The 16,473-nt window shown below is 35.0% G+C and overlaps 1 pseudogene; it reads right to left on the reverse strand.

Annotated features, from left to right (window-relative positions):
* Positions 1 to 11,606: 11,606 nt before the first annotated feature.
* The window catches only part of LOC149564590 (alpha-mannosidase I MNS5 pseudogene), a 74,647-nt pseudogene continuing 69,780 nt past the window's right edge, over positions 11,607 to 16,473 (reverse strand).

The following is a 16,473-nucleotide window of genomic DNA, read 5'->3' on the forward strand; positions in this document are numbered from 1 at the left end:
TATACTTGTCAAAAATGAACAAAGTAAACCTCTAATTTTGTTTGTTGTAACTATCACTTGAGGCCTAAAACTAGAACTAAACATTGTAGTTGAATTCTAAAAGAAAAATAATGCAGAAATGACCTTAGTTCTGTAAGTGAGAAATTGGTCCACACAACCCTAGAATTCGACTACAGATCTAGAAAGTAGATGAAAAAATATGCACTTTCAAAAAAAATAGAACTTGAAAAGGAGTCTAGATGAACCTATATGGATCATTTCAAGTTGCAAATTGTAGGATTGAGTAGGTATAGTCACCGAAAAGACACAAATTCTAACTAATCCATGCACCAAAACTAGAAAATTCAAGAAATTCTACCCAATTTCGAAAAAATTGTACCTAAATTGGAGTCTGGATGTTTGAGATATGAGCTTGCAAAGTTAGGCTGCCAAACTAAAATGCAATCCAGAGAGGGGTTTGGAATAGAAATTTCAATGTTAAAATTGACAGTCAAATGACTAATGTTTTAGTTGCAAAATGACTAGGTCTGATAGTCAAATGGATGAAAAATTTAAACTAGTTCTATGATGACATCAGCAAAAATCTAGGCCCTCTATTGATGTGTTAGGTGACAAGGATGTCCATACTATATGTAATGTATGGATTGATGATGTGGTAGACATGGCAATTTTAGCTGACGTGTCCCTATCTTGACTATGCTTATAGGGTTTGATGTGGCCTATCTTATCTATAGTGTCCATGTGGTAGGAATAAGAGTCCACATGGGAGCCCAACTATTGCAGTCTGTCCATAGGTGGTAATTTCAAATGTTGCCTGAATGTGCTTCTCTGTAGCTGAGAAACATGACTTTTCTCCCAAAATAAAAATAGTGACTAAGGGTTTAAAACCTGTCACTAGGAAAATTAATACTGATTAGCCCTTTTGCGATCACTAGAGATTCGGTGAGTTGGAATAATTAGCAAGTGAAATAGCCACTGTGCAGGGCAATATCCACAAACACCTGCTAGATTTTTTGTTTCTGTGTGCCAAAATATGACATGCCAAAGTGTTTGAGAAAACCATGAGTTGGGAGATAAAAATAGCACCGTAAACCACTTCTTGCTGTCAAAAAGCATTGTCTAAAAAGGTATTCAGCCACCGAAATATACCAAAGGTTATGTAGGAGTTTTAAACTCCAAATGTTGATGCCCTCACACGATGTCCAAAAAATTCCCCAATGTTGGGAATGGGAATATGTCACCAAAGAGGTTTTATATATGCTAGAAAATCACATGCTTGCCAAAAGTTGTGAATCAGTATTGCTGGTGGGAAAGTTTAATCCCACATTGAACGTGGGTTGACACCGATGGGTGTTTAAAATGAAAATGTTGCCCAAGTTTAAAATAAGAAGCAGCCACCAAGAACTTTGGTTGCTTGTGCAGTGAATGTGATCAGTAGTTATGAAAGCCCCTTGTGACCACCAATTATGTTGGAAAAATGGCTCAGAAAGTGTGGGAGTAGCCAAATTTTAGTGCAATGCCAAAATAAATTCACCAAAAATTACCTATGTGAACCTACAAGGCCAGGATCTGACAGCCTAGTACCTACAAAAAAAATTTCTCTGTAAGGCCACCTAGCCTAAAGTTCTAAAAATATGCTATAGAGAAAAATAAAAATACTAGATCTAAATAATTAAATTGCAGATCTTAAAATCATAACCATGTTGCAAATCGGGGCCTCCAGGGTGTAGTTTGCAAAAACAAATTCCCTCACGATTGACTATGGCTGAAGATAGCCAAATTTATAACCAATTTTCACCAAATCAGCATTCTAGACACAATGATGAGGTCAGATATAGTGTTGGACACTCCCAATTTTTGTGATAATCTAGAGTTAGGCTGTGGTGATGAAGCAAGAGCAGTCTCAATGACTATGTGATGAAAAAATCTCCAAGAGCTCTAATAACGTGTAAGAATTTGATATAGCTTTGATACCATGTAAGTATTTGCCTAAGGGTAAAATTCACTAGAAACTAAGAACTCAAACACAAGCAAAACTATAGACCAAAAATGGATATGATCTATTACTCAGAGTATGTCTGAATACATTGCTTTGTTCATTATATGATATGATGTACAAACACACTAGGAGTGCCTGAATATAAAGGCCTCTTATGAAGCACCTAGAATGTGTCTAGAAAAAACTAGGAGATAAGATAAGTATTGACAACCAAGCAAATGCCTTATCCATCATTCTAGTTGAGTGGATAAGAATGAGAAAATTGTAAACACCATGTGCTTAATTAGTGTGCTAACTCCTGTGTTGTACAAACCATGTGCATAAAAGAGGTGTGGACTCCTATGTTGTCAACATGACAACTCACAAGAGTATGCATACTCCTAGGTTGCTAATAAATAAATAATAAAAATATGCATTAAACTAAGTAAAGTAAGTGTAAATAGTAAATAATTATTTACACCAACACATTTATTCCTCTATAATTTTGCTAATCTTCACAGAACAATGTATATTTTGACATCAATGAAAAACATTTTCATGAATACAAAACATAGGTACTCAATTACATCTCTAGCAATGTTAACATACTCCCCCGTAGGAATATCATCAACATTCACACTAACAAATGTCACCTCTTTGCAACAACAAGTGGGTCAATTCACTAAATCTAAGTATAACATACCTATATGTGATATTGCTAATCCCCTTTCCTTAGACATCCTTCATGATATTATTCAACATAACATTGAGATACCTTGTCTCAAGACTTATAATGATAAAAGAAATCCAAGGATTTGTGTTAGGACTTTCCAAAATATATGTAGTTAATTTTTTCATGACTATAGTCTCATTTCTATGTTGTTCACACTTACTATTTGGGAAAAATATTTGCAATGGTATTTCTATTGATCTCAGATTGGTTTTGACAATTGAGTGTCAACACACTTAAGAAAATTTCTAAGTTTATGTCAAGTTTAATATAGATGCCGAGTTAAAATGTGTGCCAAGCCAAAAATTCAACAAGTATCAAGTCATTCAGATGCTGAGAAAATAGACAGTGTCAAGTAAACTATCTGTGCCAAGTGACTAATAGGTGCTGAGCAAGTTCAAGTGCCAAGCAAGATAGAATTTAGTATGTAGTGAGAATTAGTAATCAGTAAGTACCAAGCAATACAGAATCAACATAAGAGTTTGTGCCTTCACAAACTAAGATATAAATCATTTTTGAGCTGACATATGAATAAATCTCAAAGGATTAAATATAAGATCAAATCTGAAATATGCAATCAACATGCAACCAATCAAAAAAATGGAATGATTTGTGCAGGAAAGATGGATGAATCTCAATCATAGATTCATACGTAACCCTAAGTCATGAAATCTTTTTAAGGAGACAAAACCCCAAAATTTACAGTGTGAGAGAAAGAATGCATATGAGAAGCAAATGCTAGCAAAGTTTTGAAGGAAGTGAAAGGGGTGAATTTACTTAGAAGAAGGACAAAATTGTAGAATCAGTTATTAGAACAAAGGATTAAGGTTACAACAATACCAGATCAGTGAGGATTAGATTAGATGGAACAAGGATCTGAAACCAGCAATAGTAGATTGAAAGTAATCAGGTCAAACATTCTGCTATACTTTCCAACAATTGTTACAGCAGAATGAAATCCTATGGAGATAGGTTGGTTTAATAGCCATTGTATAAAGCCTTTAACAGGATGAAATTCCAAGTTTTTGGTGTAAATACATATTTACCATTTACACTTACTTAAGTTTACTTAGGTTAATGCATTATTTTATTATTTATTTAGGTGAGACACTTAGCAATTTGTGTACTCTCATGAGTTATCATGTTGACAACACAAAAGTACACAACTCTAATTTAGCACATGTGTCTACAAAACTTTAGTTTGCATCATTCACTAAGTTTTCATGTAGACAAAATAGTTATTCAGAGTCCCTTTTTAGCACATGTTGTCTACACCACTTATTTGCATGATACACCATTATAGGCTTATCCTCACATCACTGCACTTACTTCTGTGCTTAATGGAGGCTAACCCATATCTAGTGGACATGTGCCTAGTTGTATGAATTATCATGATGCTGACTTCTATGCATTCTAGAGGCTCTATAGAGGCATTTATATATAGGCACTCCTAGTGTACTTTCACATGGCATACTGAAAGAATACATTGTCACTCTAATCATACTCTCTCTTTGTTCTATTGTTGTGCTTGTGTTTGAGTTCCTTGGTCTTGGATGAATTTTTCCATAAGGAAAATTCTTACATGGTATTAGAGCTCGAGGAGATTCTCATCACAAGTTGTTCAAGACCATTCATGCTTCAGCACCTTGACCCAAATCTAGAGAATCTACCGAAATTGGGACCATCTAGAGCCAGATCTGACCTCGCCATTGCATCCAAAATGTCAATTTAGTGAAGATCGACTATAAATTTCCCTATGCTGAGCTAAAGTTGACCATGAGGCAAATTTTTTTTGCAAACCAGCACCTGATGGCACTGATTTGCAAATCGGATATGATCATTTAATTGATCTGATTATTATTTTTTTATATCTAAATTTTATTTTAATGACTAAAATTATTATTTTTGAATTTATATTTTTTGGAAAATTTTCATGCCCAGCCGGGCTAGTAGAGAATTTTTTTTACAAAACAAAACTATCAGATCTTAGCCCTGTGCAAAGGAATACTCCTCTGTTATTCGATAGAAAGTATTTATTTGGCAGTCCATACTACAAATTGTAGTGGTTTCAAGTGTCACCAAAATATTCTAAATCTGGTGAGGGCACTTATATCTTAGCTAACATACCACTGGAGCCCACAAACCAATTTTTTAGTGACCGTGATTCAACAAAGCAACTAGACCAGCATGACTCATGAGTGATAATCAACTATCGACGAGCTTCTTTGCATTGAGTACTGTAGGCTTTCCATGTTATACAATAGTGCATGCAAAAAACCCACCAATGTGGGATTTTAGTTGAGATCTTTGCCAAACATAAAAGACTTCCCGAAATGCAATTTGATTTCTAGCACCCACTGCATTTCCTACCACCGCACCACATGGTGCATATATATTGGTAGAATCTAAACACATAGCATAATCTGTGCATCATTTCCAAATCAATTGACATAGTCAGTACCACACCTATCCCAGTCTATAGTATAGTCACCTCACCACATCACACAGTGATGCAGACAATGACATGTCATTAGACAAATTGGCATCCAATTAGCACCTACATGGACATCCATGTCATTAACCATGCCAACTCATATCTACATCAGTAACACAATCAGGGCTTCCGTACATGTGACTCGGTAGTACATGTCCCTATCTAATAGGTACCTTTCTGGTAGAACACCATATCTCTCCCATACACTAAAGAATTCATTGTGAGTTGAATTTGCAGCAAGCACATCACCAACCAAAATATGTAAACCTCACCAAAAGGCCCAGAGACTTGTGAACTACTAGTAAGTTTCTTTTCTTGTTCTCATATCAGCTTCATGGAACCATGGACCATGCTGAAAATATTTTTGCACAGCAGTATATGCCAAAGAGAACATATCCCAATATTCATCCCTTCTGAAGAGGATGTGAGCTTTAATAAGATACTCATAAAAATAATCAACATCAGCACTAATTGCAGATGAGTGTTCAATCCATTCTCCTATTGTTACATCTAGTGTGGTTCCCATTAAATCCAATGAGCTCCTTATGCCCCATAATTTATGAAGAGCATGCAAAGCAGATTCCTCATACTCAAGTTTGCTTGTCAATCTTGATAATGCACCCATTTCAAGTATGAGGGAACCATAGCTAGATGTGCTCGTCTAAGTTATCTCATTCTCCATGACTCCATGCTTAAGATTAATACATGCATATGGAAGACCAGTTGGAGTATCAAAATCTCGTAAAAAAAATGTTGGCCCAAATCATTGGCAAGAATGAGCAATTGGTCCTTGTATGGTTCTCAAAAACTCTTCTTCGATGAGTCGGTTGCAAGTAAATGTGCTGAAATAAGCCCATCAAGTAGCCTAATATTGCACTCAAATAGGTTAACTCACACATCAACGTCCAATGTGAGATTCTCTGCATAATTTCATCCTTTATAATTCTTTTTGACAGAATCTCTATCACAATAGAAGATAAATTAAAATGCAAATATCTTTGGCCAAAGATGTCTTCACTTCTTCAAAAAATGAGCCTTCTCCTTCAATGTATCTCATATATCTTGGGGGTAAATCAATTAGCTTGGAAATAATCAAGCACAACATGGGTTAAACATCAATGTTTCATGAGCTTCTATGCTATAGATTTTGATGTAATGCCTTTGATTATCTGAATGTAAAATTCCTCATCCCATCTATTGATTAATGAAGGATCTTCAACATATCAAATATAAATGGATGTCACTACACTTTCTTCCACAAAAAGAGTCAAACCAACTAGAATTGTTCCCATCAGCATAACTATAGAACCAATCATAATGACATGATCACTTGCCTTAAATCAAGTCCATATGCCCATAGAAGTTCCTGTAATAAGTCCTCCAAGAATAGTTACCATTAGTAACACAGCTTCAGAACAATCATATGCAATTAGAGACTCAATTCTAGTGGATCAGAATAATTCTGATGCATCTTGTGGAGAATGGTTGAAGGATTTACCATACACATCTACCCTTGATCTTCTAGTGCAATGTTTGAATAGCAGCTGTAAAGAGCATTCTCATCCACTAAAGACCATAGTAGATAAAAGAGATTAGATATGTTTACCTTTGAGAATTCCATTTCAGGGTACTAGGCCATAAATTTCTTCAGTATTTCTTAATTCTGTTGTTCCTCACTTGTAGGTAATCTCATGGTCTTTTGGCGTTGATCAAATGTCATTTTTTCCACTGTCTGTCATTTTTCTACATCTAGGTCAAAAAGCTTGCTATTCTTAGGATCTACTTTCTAAGTATTGATTACAGGTTCACCCTTTACAACACAATTCCACCACTCCATTTGATTCTACGTTTTCAATAAAATTGGGAGTACCTTTCCATCTTCTATACTCTAGAAGCAATCATCCACTTTAACCAGCTTAGAAAGTTCACCATTTAGTATAAGATGCTTCCCTTTTAGCCTTGCCTTTATACTATTCTTTTTTAATTTCACAAATAATCGATCTTCTTGTAGTACTAGGTGTAAGAGGTATGGTAATTGTGACCTTGAATAAAGTTCGTGTCCAAGAATAATTCTCAAGATCTGCTCCATTGCTAGAGTTTGGATCTTCCTTGGAAACTCTTGAAGAGATGAATAATGGTGCAATAGGATCATAGGCTTCCACAAAGGCATCCAGAGTAACAACTGCATCATTTATGAAGTCCAATACCTCCCAAAGATCTCCATGAAGTTGTCCAACTAATGAATTCTCATTTTCTCTAGAGGAAGATAGAACTTCTAAGGAAGGGGAGCACGATGATCCATTGTATCAACTATAAGAAAAAATTGAGGAATCACTCCTCCCAAATTGTTAGCTAATCCAGGTTGTGACTTTGAAGAATTGAAAACTAGTAATTGTGTCAAATCTAAATTGTCATGTCCATAAATAGCAGCAATATCCATCATTTTTGGCATGTCTAGTAACCTCTTTCTTAGCAAGAAATCTGTAATACTGAATTGATGCAATGAATTCTGGATTGAGGCATAGGAACATTCACATATGCATTAGAACTTTGATCTTTATCCTTCATAGAAACATTATTGAGCTAACTGAAAACAATTTTGGAGAATTCTTCATAGGAGGTGACTCTAAAAGATTTTAAAATGGTGTACTAAAAGTGCACCTATAGCTGGCTCTGGATGGGGATTATGTGCTGCAAAGTACATAAAGAATCCAGAATCATAGGTTTCATAGAATAGGCCTTATGCATTGGGCTATAGAGTTGGTCCAAGAAGAGAGTAAACAAAGAGCTTCTTGCTGGGAGAGCAGAGGAGTGCAAGGTGAACTGAACTTACCAAAATAGGAAGATAACAATGTAAAAAAATAGAAGAAGACTATACTACTCCAAGAGGAAAAGGCTGCACTAAACACACCCAAAATTGGAAAGCAAAACCTAACTACTACACGTGAGGATACCTCACCAACAGAATAGAGAACAAGGAAGGAATCATACATGCTCATTGAATAGAATAGAGAAATATGATCCTTTCCAAAATAGAGGAAGATGCTTCACCAGTTTGAAACAACACTAATAACATCTAGAAACACCTTCATTGCTGAAAATAAGTCTGAAAGCAATTTGTAATATAGTAACCCACATGACCTTTCTGAATAACCATGCTTCATTATAAATCTCTGGTTCTTCTAAACATTTTTCGCACCACCTTTCATATGCTCAAATATCTTCTGTGAAGTAAAAAAATGTTCACTAGATTTTGAATGCACTACCGAAACATAATTACATCTATTTATATCAACCATATCATCCTTAGTAGAGATATTAACAACTAAACTAGGATTGAGAACATTGGAGCATTTAAGAGATTTTGGAAATGAAATGGCATCATATGGATCACAGGTATTCTCTTCAGCAACTTCAGGTTCTAAAGAAAAATTGAAACAAGGTGATTCTTCATGATATAGAGGTTCCATTTGGATTGAAACATCTTCTTCATTTGTCACAGTTGTCAATTCTGTAAAATATTTATCTGAATTTAAAATTTCAATACCTAGATTAACTTTTGAAGAAAATTCCCATGTAGGCATTATGGTTTGGTCAACCTCCATTTTAGAACAAAAAGAACCAAGATCAATCCCTTTATCTTCTTAACGATGTGGCAATACTTCAATAACATTTGAAGACTCTTCCTCACAATTTATTGCTACAATCATCTCTTCAACAACATTTTCAAGTTTAGCAGGATGATAATCAAAACATATTGTATCCTTTTCATGTGTATCCATATGATTAGGAAAACCCCATATTGCATTAGCCTGGAAAAAGAGCGATTCTTGGATTAGATCTCTATCATCTCTAATGGATGAAGAGTCAACCTTACTATGTTCTTCAATATCAGGGATTCCACATTTTGATAGTACATCAGTCTCAGGATAATTTGTAGGAGAACAACTATTTGAAGCATGATCCCCATTTATTTCTCCTAATCTACAAATGTTATCATCAGAAGAAGAGGAAAACATGGAAATGTCCTCTCTTTCAACTCTTCTTACCATCTCTTCAACCATATTTTCATATTTGGCAAAACATGATCTCACTTTCTCTTCAATATAAAATTCATCAAGAGGATTAATCATTGCATTTTCTTCAAGACAAATAGATTCTAACATAAGATCATTATCAACCTTTGCAAATTGAAAATCATTTTTGCCAGAATCTTTAATGAAGTTAAACTTTCCATGTTCTAGAAGTGCATTAACCATTAGATGATTTTTGAAAGAAACTTCATGCAAAATTTTATGTTTATTTTCTTCAAATCTGAAACCTTTTAAATCAAGAGTAAACAAAGGCATGGGAAAAAATACTTTGTCTACTTTTCTTACCAATTCTTTATCACTATGAAGGATGTCTTCATTTGTTGAAAGTCGTGCTCTCGAAAACTAGGGCATCTCTTGCTCTCAAAAAATTGAACCATTGGTTGATATGGGCTCTTCATTTACTGGTTTTTCATCAAGCATATGAGCTGAATGGTATAACCCTTTTCTTCTTTGATCTTGAATATTAAAGTACCTTTGATGTACAAACTTTAACAGCTAAGCAGATTGATAATCTTTGGTGGAGTCTAATCCTTTTTCTTCACCTTCAGCTATACTTTTTTTAAATGCAGTCCAAATGAAATGTAAATTGAAGTCACTTTCAACATCTATCTCTTTGAATGTAGGTTTTCTTTGAGTTTTCTTTCTTGATTGAACTTCTTGTCCGCTCAAGACTGAAAAATTGTAAGAGATGTGATCTTGTGAGATCTCTGAAACTTTATCATCATCCACCTTTAGTTCTTTACTTGGCTGCAATTTCCTTTCTTTATAATGCTGCAACAATTTTTTCTTCACTTCCACCTCTTTTAGTAGGTGATATCTTGCATAGATACTTTTCCATAACAAGATAGTTGCATGATTTTCATTAACACTTAGGTTCATCTTTACTCCATGACTGATGCTTTCTCTCCAAGCTTCAAACATATCATGTAACACAGGGCCAGTAGTGTGATGGAGTTCTATAAGGGAAGGGTCTGGTCTCCTCCCTTTCATCATTTTAATAGGCATGGCCTTTTTAATCAACAAATTTGCCAATCTCTGCAAGTTAGAGATATTAATATTTGAAAATGTAGACACTGGACTTCTTACCCAAAGTTATGAGAACCAGAATGGAGCCGCCAATCTCTAAGTAGCAGAGATATCTATAACCACTGAGGAAGCAAACATCAACACCAATTTTTCTCCTCTATCTTTCCTTAGTAAAAACTTCTAGTCATCAATTTTGAATTAATTTTTTCTTCAGCTGGTTGAGATTGTAGGGCTAAAAGCATGATCCCTGTGACAAGTACCTTATTTCCACAAGATCAGTTATAAAAAGGGAAAACTAGAAAATGTAACTTTGAAAGTTCTCCCCAGTAGAGTCACAAAAAATCTATTGGTAAATAGATTTGTCCTTCTTGTTCCTTGTGACAATATGACTCTCAATGCCCGAATGCTAAACAACATCTACTTACAACAATTGAAAAGCTATCTTCTAATTATTGGCTTCTCTCTGAATTGGTAGGTACAACTTCCTCTGTGAATGATGTTTAAGGAATTATGTTTTTTTCCTAAAACTAATGTGGGGTATGCTCTTAACCCGAGAGCAGAAGAGGAAAACCAAATTAAGTCTAACCAAAACTTAATTCAGGCAAGAAAATACTTACTTATCTACAACCCAAGCTATGGAATCCACAAATCCTATGAATTCATAACTCAGTAACTATCTACAAAATTTTTAATGAAATGATTAAGAACTTCTCCTGAATCTTTCCCTGAATCTCACAAAGCACATCCTACTCTGATTGATTCATATCCTTATTACAAAAAGAACAAAACATCCTTCCTTTCTTCCTGCAATTCAGATTTAAAAGAAAGATGCATAGAAGCAACATGCTAACTAAATGGAACATAAATTATTGACATAAAACACTCTTCTATTGACTCTGCAACATCAGGTCTATTACACCAACAATTTTCCCTCCTTTGCATTTTCTTTTACAATAGTTTATATAGAGATTACAATATATGATCTTCATGAGAATGTGAAGTGTTTCAAATTCCAGAATTTGAAAAGTCTAAAGCCAAGAACTTATGAAGATATAATAAGAGGAACCAAAATGACACCTCTTGCGAGCCGATTTATGTGTTGATAAATCTCAAAAGATAAAAGAATGTGCTCATGATCCATCTTTGAAATGTTTGCTATGAAACTTTACTTTGCCCAATTCCTTCTTGATTTTCACTCTATGTAAAACCAAAATAGTCATGATCATAGTGATAATCCTGCTGATAAAATGCTCCCATTAGCTTGGGAATCGATATACAATTCCTTCATGATATTAAATCTTTTTGGTAAACATTCAAGGAGTTAATGATTGCCTTGCCAACCTCTAGGTACCATGCATCTCTAGTTGCTTGATATAGAAATAAAGTTGACTCTGCCAATTCAAGACACAATGGATAATACTTCTCTATTGGGTGCAACATGTCCCTATCTAATAGGTACCTTTCTAGTAGAACACCATATCTCTCCCATACACTAAATAATTCATGGTGAGTTGAATTTGCAACTAGCACATCACCAACCAAAATTTGTAAACTTGGCCAAAAGGCCTGGAGACTTGTGAACTGCTAGTAAGTTGCTTTTCTTGTTCTCATATCAGCTTAATGGTACCATGGACCATGCCAAAAATATTTTTGCGCAATAGTATATGCCGAAGAGAACATATCCCAATATTCATCCCTTTCAAATAAGATGTGAGCTTTAATAGGATACTCATAAAAAGAATCAACATTAACACTGATTCCGGATGAGTGTTCAATCCATTCTCCCATTGTTACATCCAGTGTGGTTCCCATTAAATATAATGAGCTCCTCTTGCTCCATAATTTATGAAGAGCAGAGAAAATTTGTCATACTTAGGTTTTCCTGTCAATCTTGATAATTCACCCATTTCAAGTATTAGGGAACCACATCTAGATGTGCTCGTCTCAGTTATCTCATTGTCCATGACTCCATGCTTATGATCAATCCATGCATATGGAAGACCAGTTGGATTATCAAAAGCTTGTAAAAAAAATGCTGGCCCAAATCATTGGCAAGAATAAGCAATAGGTCCCTGTATGGTTCTCGAAAAGTCTTCTTGGATGAATCAGTTGCAAGTAAATGTGCTAAAATAAGCCCACCAAGTAGCCTAATGTTAAACTCAAATAGGCTAACTTGCATATCAACGTCAAATGTGAGATTCTCCCCATAATTTCATCCTTTATAATGCTTTTGGAAAGAATCTCTATCATAGTAGAAGTTAAATTAAAATGCAGATATCTTTGGCCGAAGATGTCTTCACTTCTTCAACAAATGTGCCTTCTCCTTCAATGTATCACATATATCTTGGGGGTACAATTAGCTTGGAAACAATGAAGCACAACACAGGTTAAACATCAATTTTTCATGAGCTTCCATAAATGTAAAATTCCTCATCCCATCTATTGATTAATGATGGATCTTCAACATATCAAATATAAATGGATGTCACTGCACTTTCTACCACAACAAGAGTCAAACCAACTAGAATTGTTCCCATAAACATAATTGTAGAACCAATCATAATGACTTGATCACTTTCCTTAAATCAAGTCCATATGCCCACAAAAGTTCCAGTAATAAGTCCTCCAAGAATAGTTCCCATTAGCAACACAGCTCCAGAACAATCATATGCAATCAGAGACTCAATTCTAATGGATCAAAATAATTCCCATGCATCATATGGAGAATGGTTGAAGAATTTACCATACATATCTACCCCTAATCTCCCAATGCAATGTTTGAATAGAAACTATAAAGAGCATTCTCATCCACTAAAGACCATAGTCGATAGAAGAGATTAGATATTTTTGCCTCTGAGAAGTCCATTTGAGGGTGCTAGGCCATAAATTTCTTTAGTATTTCTTACTTTTTTTGTTCCTCACTTGTAGGTAATCCCATGGTCTTTTGGCGTTGATCAAACATTATTTTTTCCATTGTCTATCATGTTTCTACATCTAGGTTAGAAAGCTTGCTATTCTCAGGCTTTACTTTCTAAGTATTGATTACAAGTTCACCCTTTACAACATAGTTCCACCACTCCATTTGACTCTACTTTGTAAATAAAATTGAGAGTACCTTTCCATCTTCTATACTCTAGAAGCAATCATCCACTTTAAGTGGCTTAGAAAGTTCACCATATAGTATAAGATGCTTCTTCCCTTTTAGACCTTCCTTTATACCATTCTTTTTAATTTCACAAATAATCGATCTTCTTGTAGTACTAGGTGTAAGAGGTATGGTAATTGTGACCTATTCCTTGGAAACTCTTGAAGAGATGAATAATGGTGCAGCAGAAGCATAGGCTTCCACAAAGGCATCTAGAGTAACAACTGCATCATTTATGAAGTCCAATACCTCCAAAAGATCTCCATGAAGTTTTCTAACTGATGAATTCTCATTTTCTCTAGACGAAGGTAGAACTTTTAAGGAAGGGGAACACCGATGATCCATTGTATCAACTATAAGCAAGAACTAAGGAATCACTCCTCCTAAATTGTCAACCAATCCTAGCTATGACTTTAGAGAATTGAAAACTAGTAATTGTGTCAAATCTAAATTATCATGTCCATAAATAGAAGAAAAATCCATCAGCTTTGGCATGTCTAGCAAGCTCTTTCTCAGCAAGAAATCTATAATACTAAATTGATGCAATGAATTTTGGATTGAGGCATAGGAACTTTCACATCTACACTAGAACTTTGATCTTTATCCTTCATAGAAACATTATTAAGATAATCAAAAAATAATTTTGGAGAATTCTTCATAGGAGGTGACTCTAAAAGATTAAAAATGGTGTACTTAAAGTGCACCTACATGACACACTTTAGCGTCTTTGATTGTCCAACATGGGTAAAGATATCTTCTAGGGGATGCAAGGCATAATCACCTTGGCCTTGTACTTTCATTGTTATGAAGATCGTGTGAAGGCATACTAACTCATGGATCCTAAAACACATCAATTTTTTGTGGAGAAGGATGTACACTTTGAGGAAAGTTCACCTAGCTTATCCTCTAAGCCTCTCCATACATCATATCATGTGGAAACTGATAGTGGCACTAGTGATAGTGCTTCAACAGATTTAGACACATGGGGTTCTACCGATAGTTGCAGTGAGAGGTCACCACATTAGTACTCTCCACATGCATATATCACCATAGAGATAGGTCCAACATAGTAGGGTACTCTAGTCTTCTAGGTCCAACATCAATGATAGATTTGGGGGAAAGTATTCATGATCTGCCTCTTCTTCTTTATGTAACAACATCTTCTTCAGTTGTCACAGGGACTCCATCTAACCCTCTTATTCATTCTCTACATGATCAATTGTTACAGGTTGAAGTGATTGTGGATACTTATGATCAGCAGTTGCAGAGGGATTCTTCATCACCTGAGGAGATAGATAGTTCTTTGAGATAGGTTTTTCAGCCAGTTGAGCAGGTTTTAGAGACATCACTTATGTATGAGATTCTTTCCACACAAGGCGGAAGCATCTCATTTTTACCCTTGGCATTGTTTCTTCCTAAGGGGAGGAACACCATTTTGCAAATACTGGATGTATGTCATAATGGGGGGGTCTTGGTTATTGCATTCATCCATGAATCCCTTTTCATCTCTCTTTTTGAGGGACGGTTTTTCCCATGAGGTTTTCCCTCTTTCTCCACTTTATGAGAGATTACATTTCATTGTGTACATGGGTACCTAACATGGCCTAGTAGCTAGGACCCATCATGCATCACATCCTAGATTTTGTGAACTTAAGCACATTCCCCTAAGTTGCACTTAAGGGGGGGTGTTGGTGTAAATATGTATTTACTATTTACACTTAATTAATTTTACTTAGGTTAATGCATTATTTTATTATTTATTTAGGTGATACACTTAGGAGTTTGTGTACTCTCATGTGTTGTCATGCTGACAACATAGAAGTATGCAACTCTAATTTAGCACATGGTGTCTAAAACATTGGAGTTTGCATCATTCACTGAGTTGTCATGTAGACAACATAGTTATTCACACTCCCTTTTTACCACATTTTGTCTACATCACTGATTTACATGATACATCATTGTAGGCTTATCCTCACATCATCGCACTTACTTTCGTGCTTAATGGAGGATAACCCATATCTAGTGGACATGTACTTGGTTGTATGACTTATCATGAAGTTGACTTCTATGTGTTCTAGAATTTTTGTAGAGGTATTTATATGTAGGCACTTCTAGTGTAAGTTCATATGGCATATTGAATGAATACATTGTCATTCTGATCATACTCTCTCTTTGGTCTACTATTGTGCTTGTGTTTGAGTTCTTTGGTCTTGGGTGAATTCTACCCTAAGGAAAATTCATACACAAGTGAATGTTTTGTAAATCCTTTAGCTAGGTACACTTTTGATAGAGAGTTAAAATCCTTTAATAGAGTAGGATCTAACAATCCTTGTAAACTTTTAAAGGGTAGGCCTTTCACAGGGCAGATCATGAGAATGGTCAAAATATGTAACCTTAACAAGTGAACTTTATTGCTGAAGTAGCGAAGATTGTGGGTGTCATCCCTACCCCAGTTTTGCCTTCTCATTGGAGGGTTTCTAGGTAATCATATTTGATGTTAAGTGTTTATGTGGATGCATTTTCTTTACATGTTATTTCTATATGTTTATGTATGCAATGTTTTAAAGTTAAAAGTTTTATTGGTTAAAGTTTAATACTTTTGATTCGCCCCCCCACCCCCCCTCTCAGAAGTACACTTCCCACTTGTAAATCCCAACAATTTCTCTTTACCCCCTAATTATATTGATTCCTTTCAAGCAATTGCTAATTATTTCATTCAAAAAATTCAAAACAACACGAGTCTTCAAATTTCTTTAACTAATTTGATGCATTATAAACAAAATGTTAAAGAAAAGGTTAGTGACTTTATTAGTAGATTAAAACATTTATATGCTCAAATATATCATCTTATGTCTAATCATGGTATTCAACCTATTTTTAATTATAATTTCCAAAAAGACATTAGAGATAAGATCCTCCTTACTGTGTATACTTATTTCTCATATCTTTGAGCAATCCTTCACCATTATCAATTTCAAGTGCTCCAACTTGAGACTAGGACTC

The sequence above is a fragment of the Cupressus sempervirens genome, chromosome 3 (assembly GCF_028749045.1).
Source record: "Cupressus sempervirens isolate cs-2001-9-10 chromosome 3, ASM2874904v1, whole genome shotgun sequence".
Lineage (NCBI taxonomy): Eukaryota > Viridiplantae > Streptophyta > Pinopsida > Cupressales > Cupressaceae > Cupressus > Cupressus sempervirens.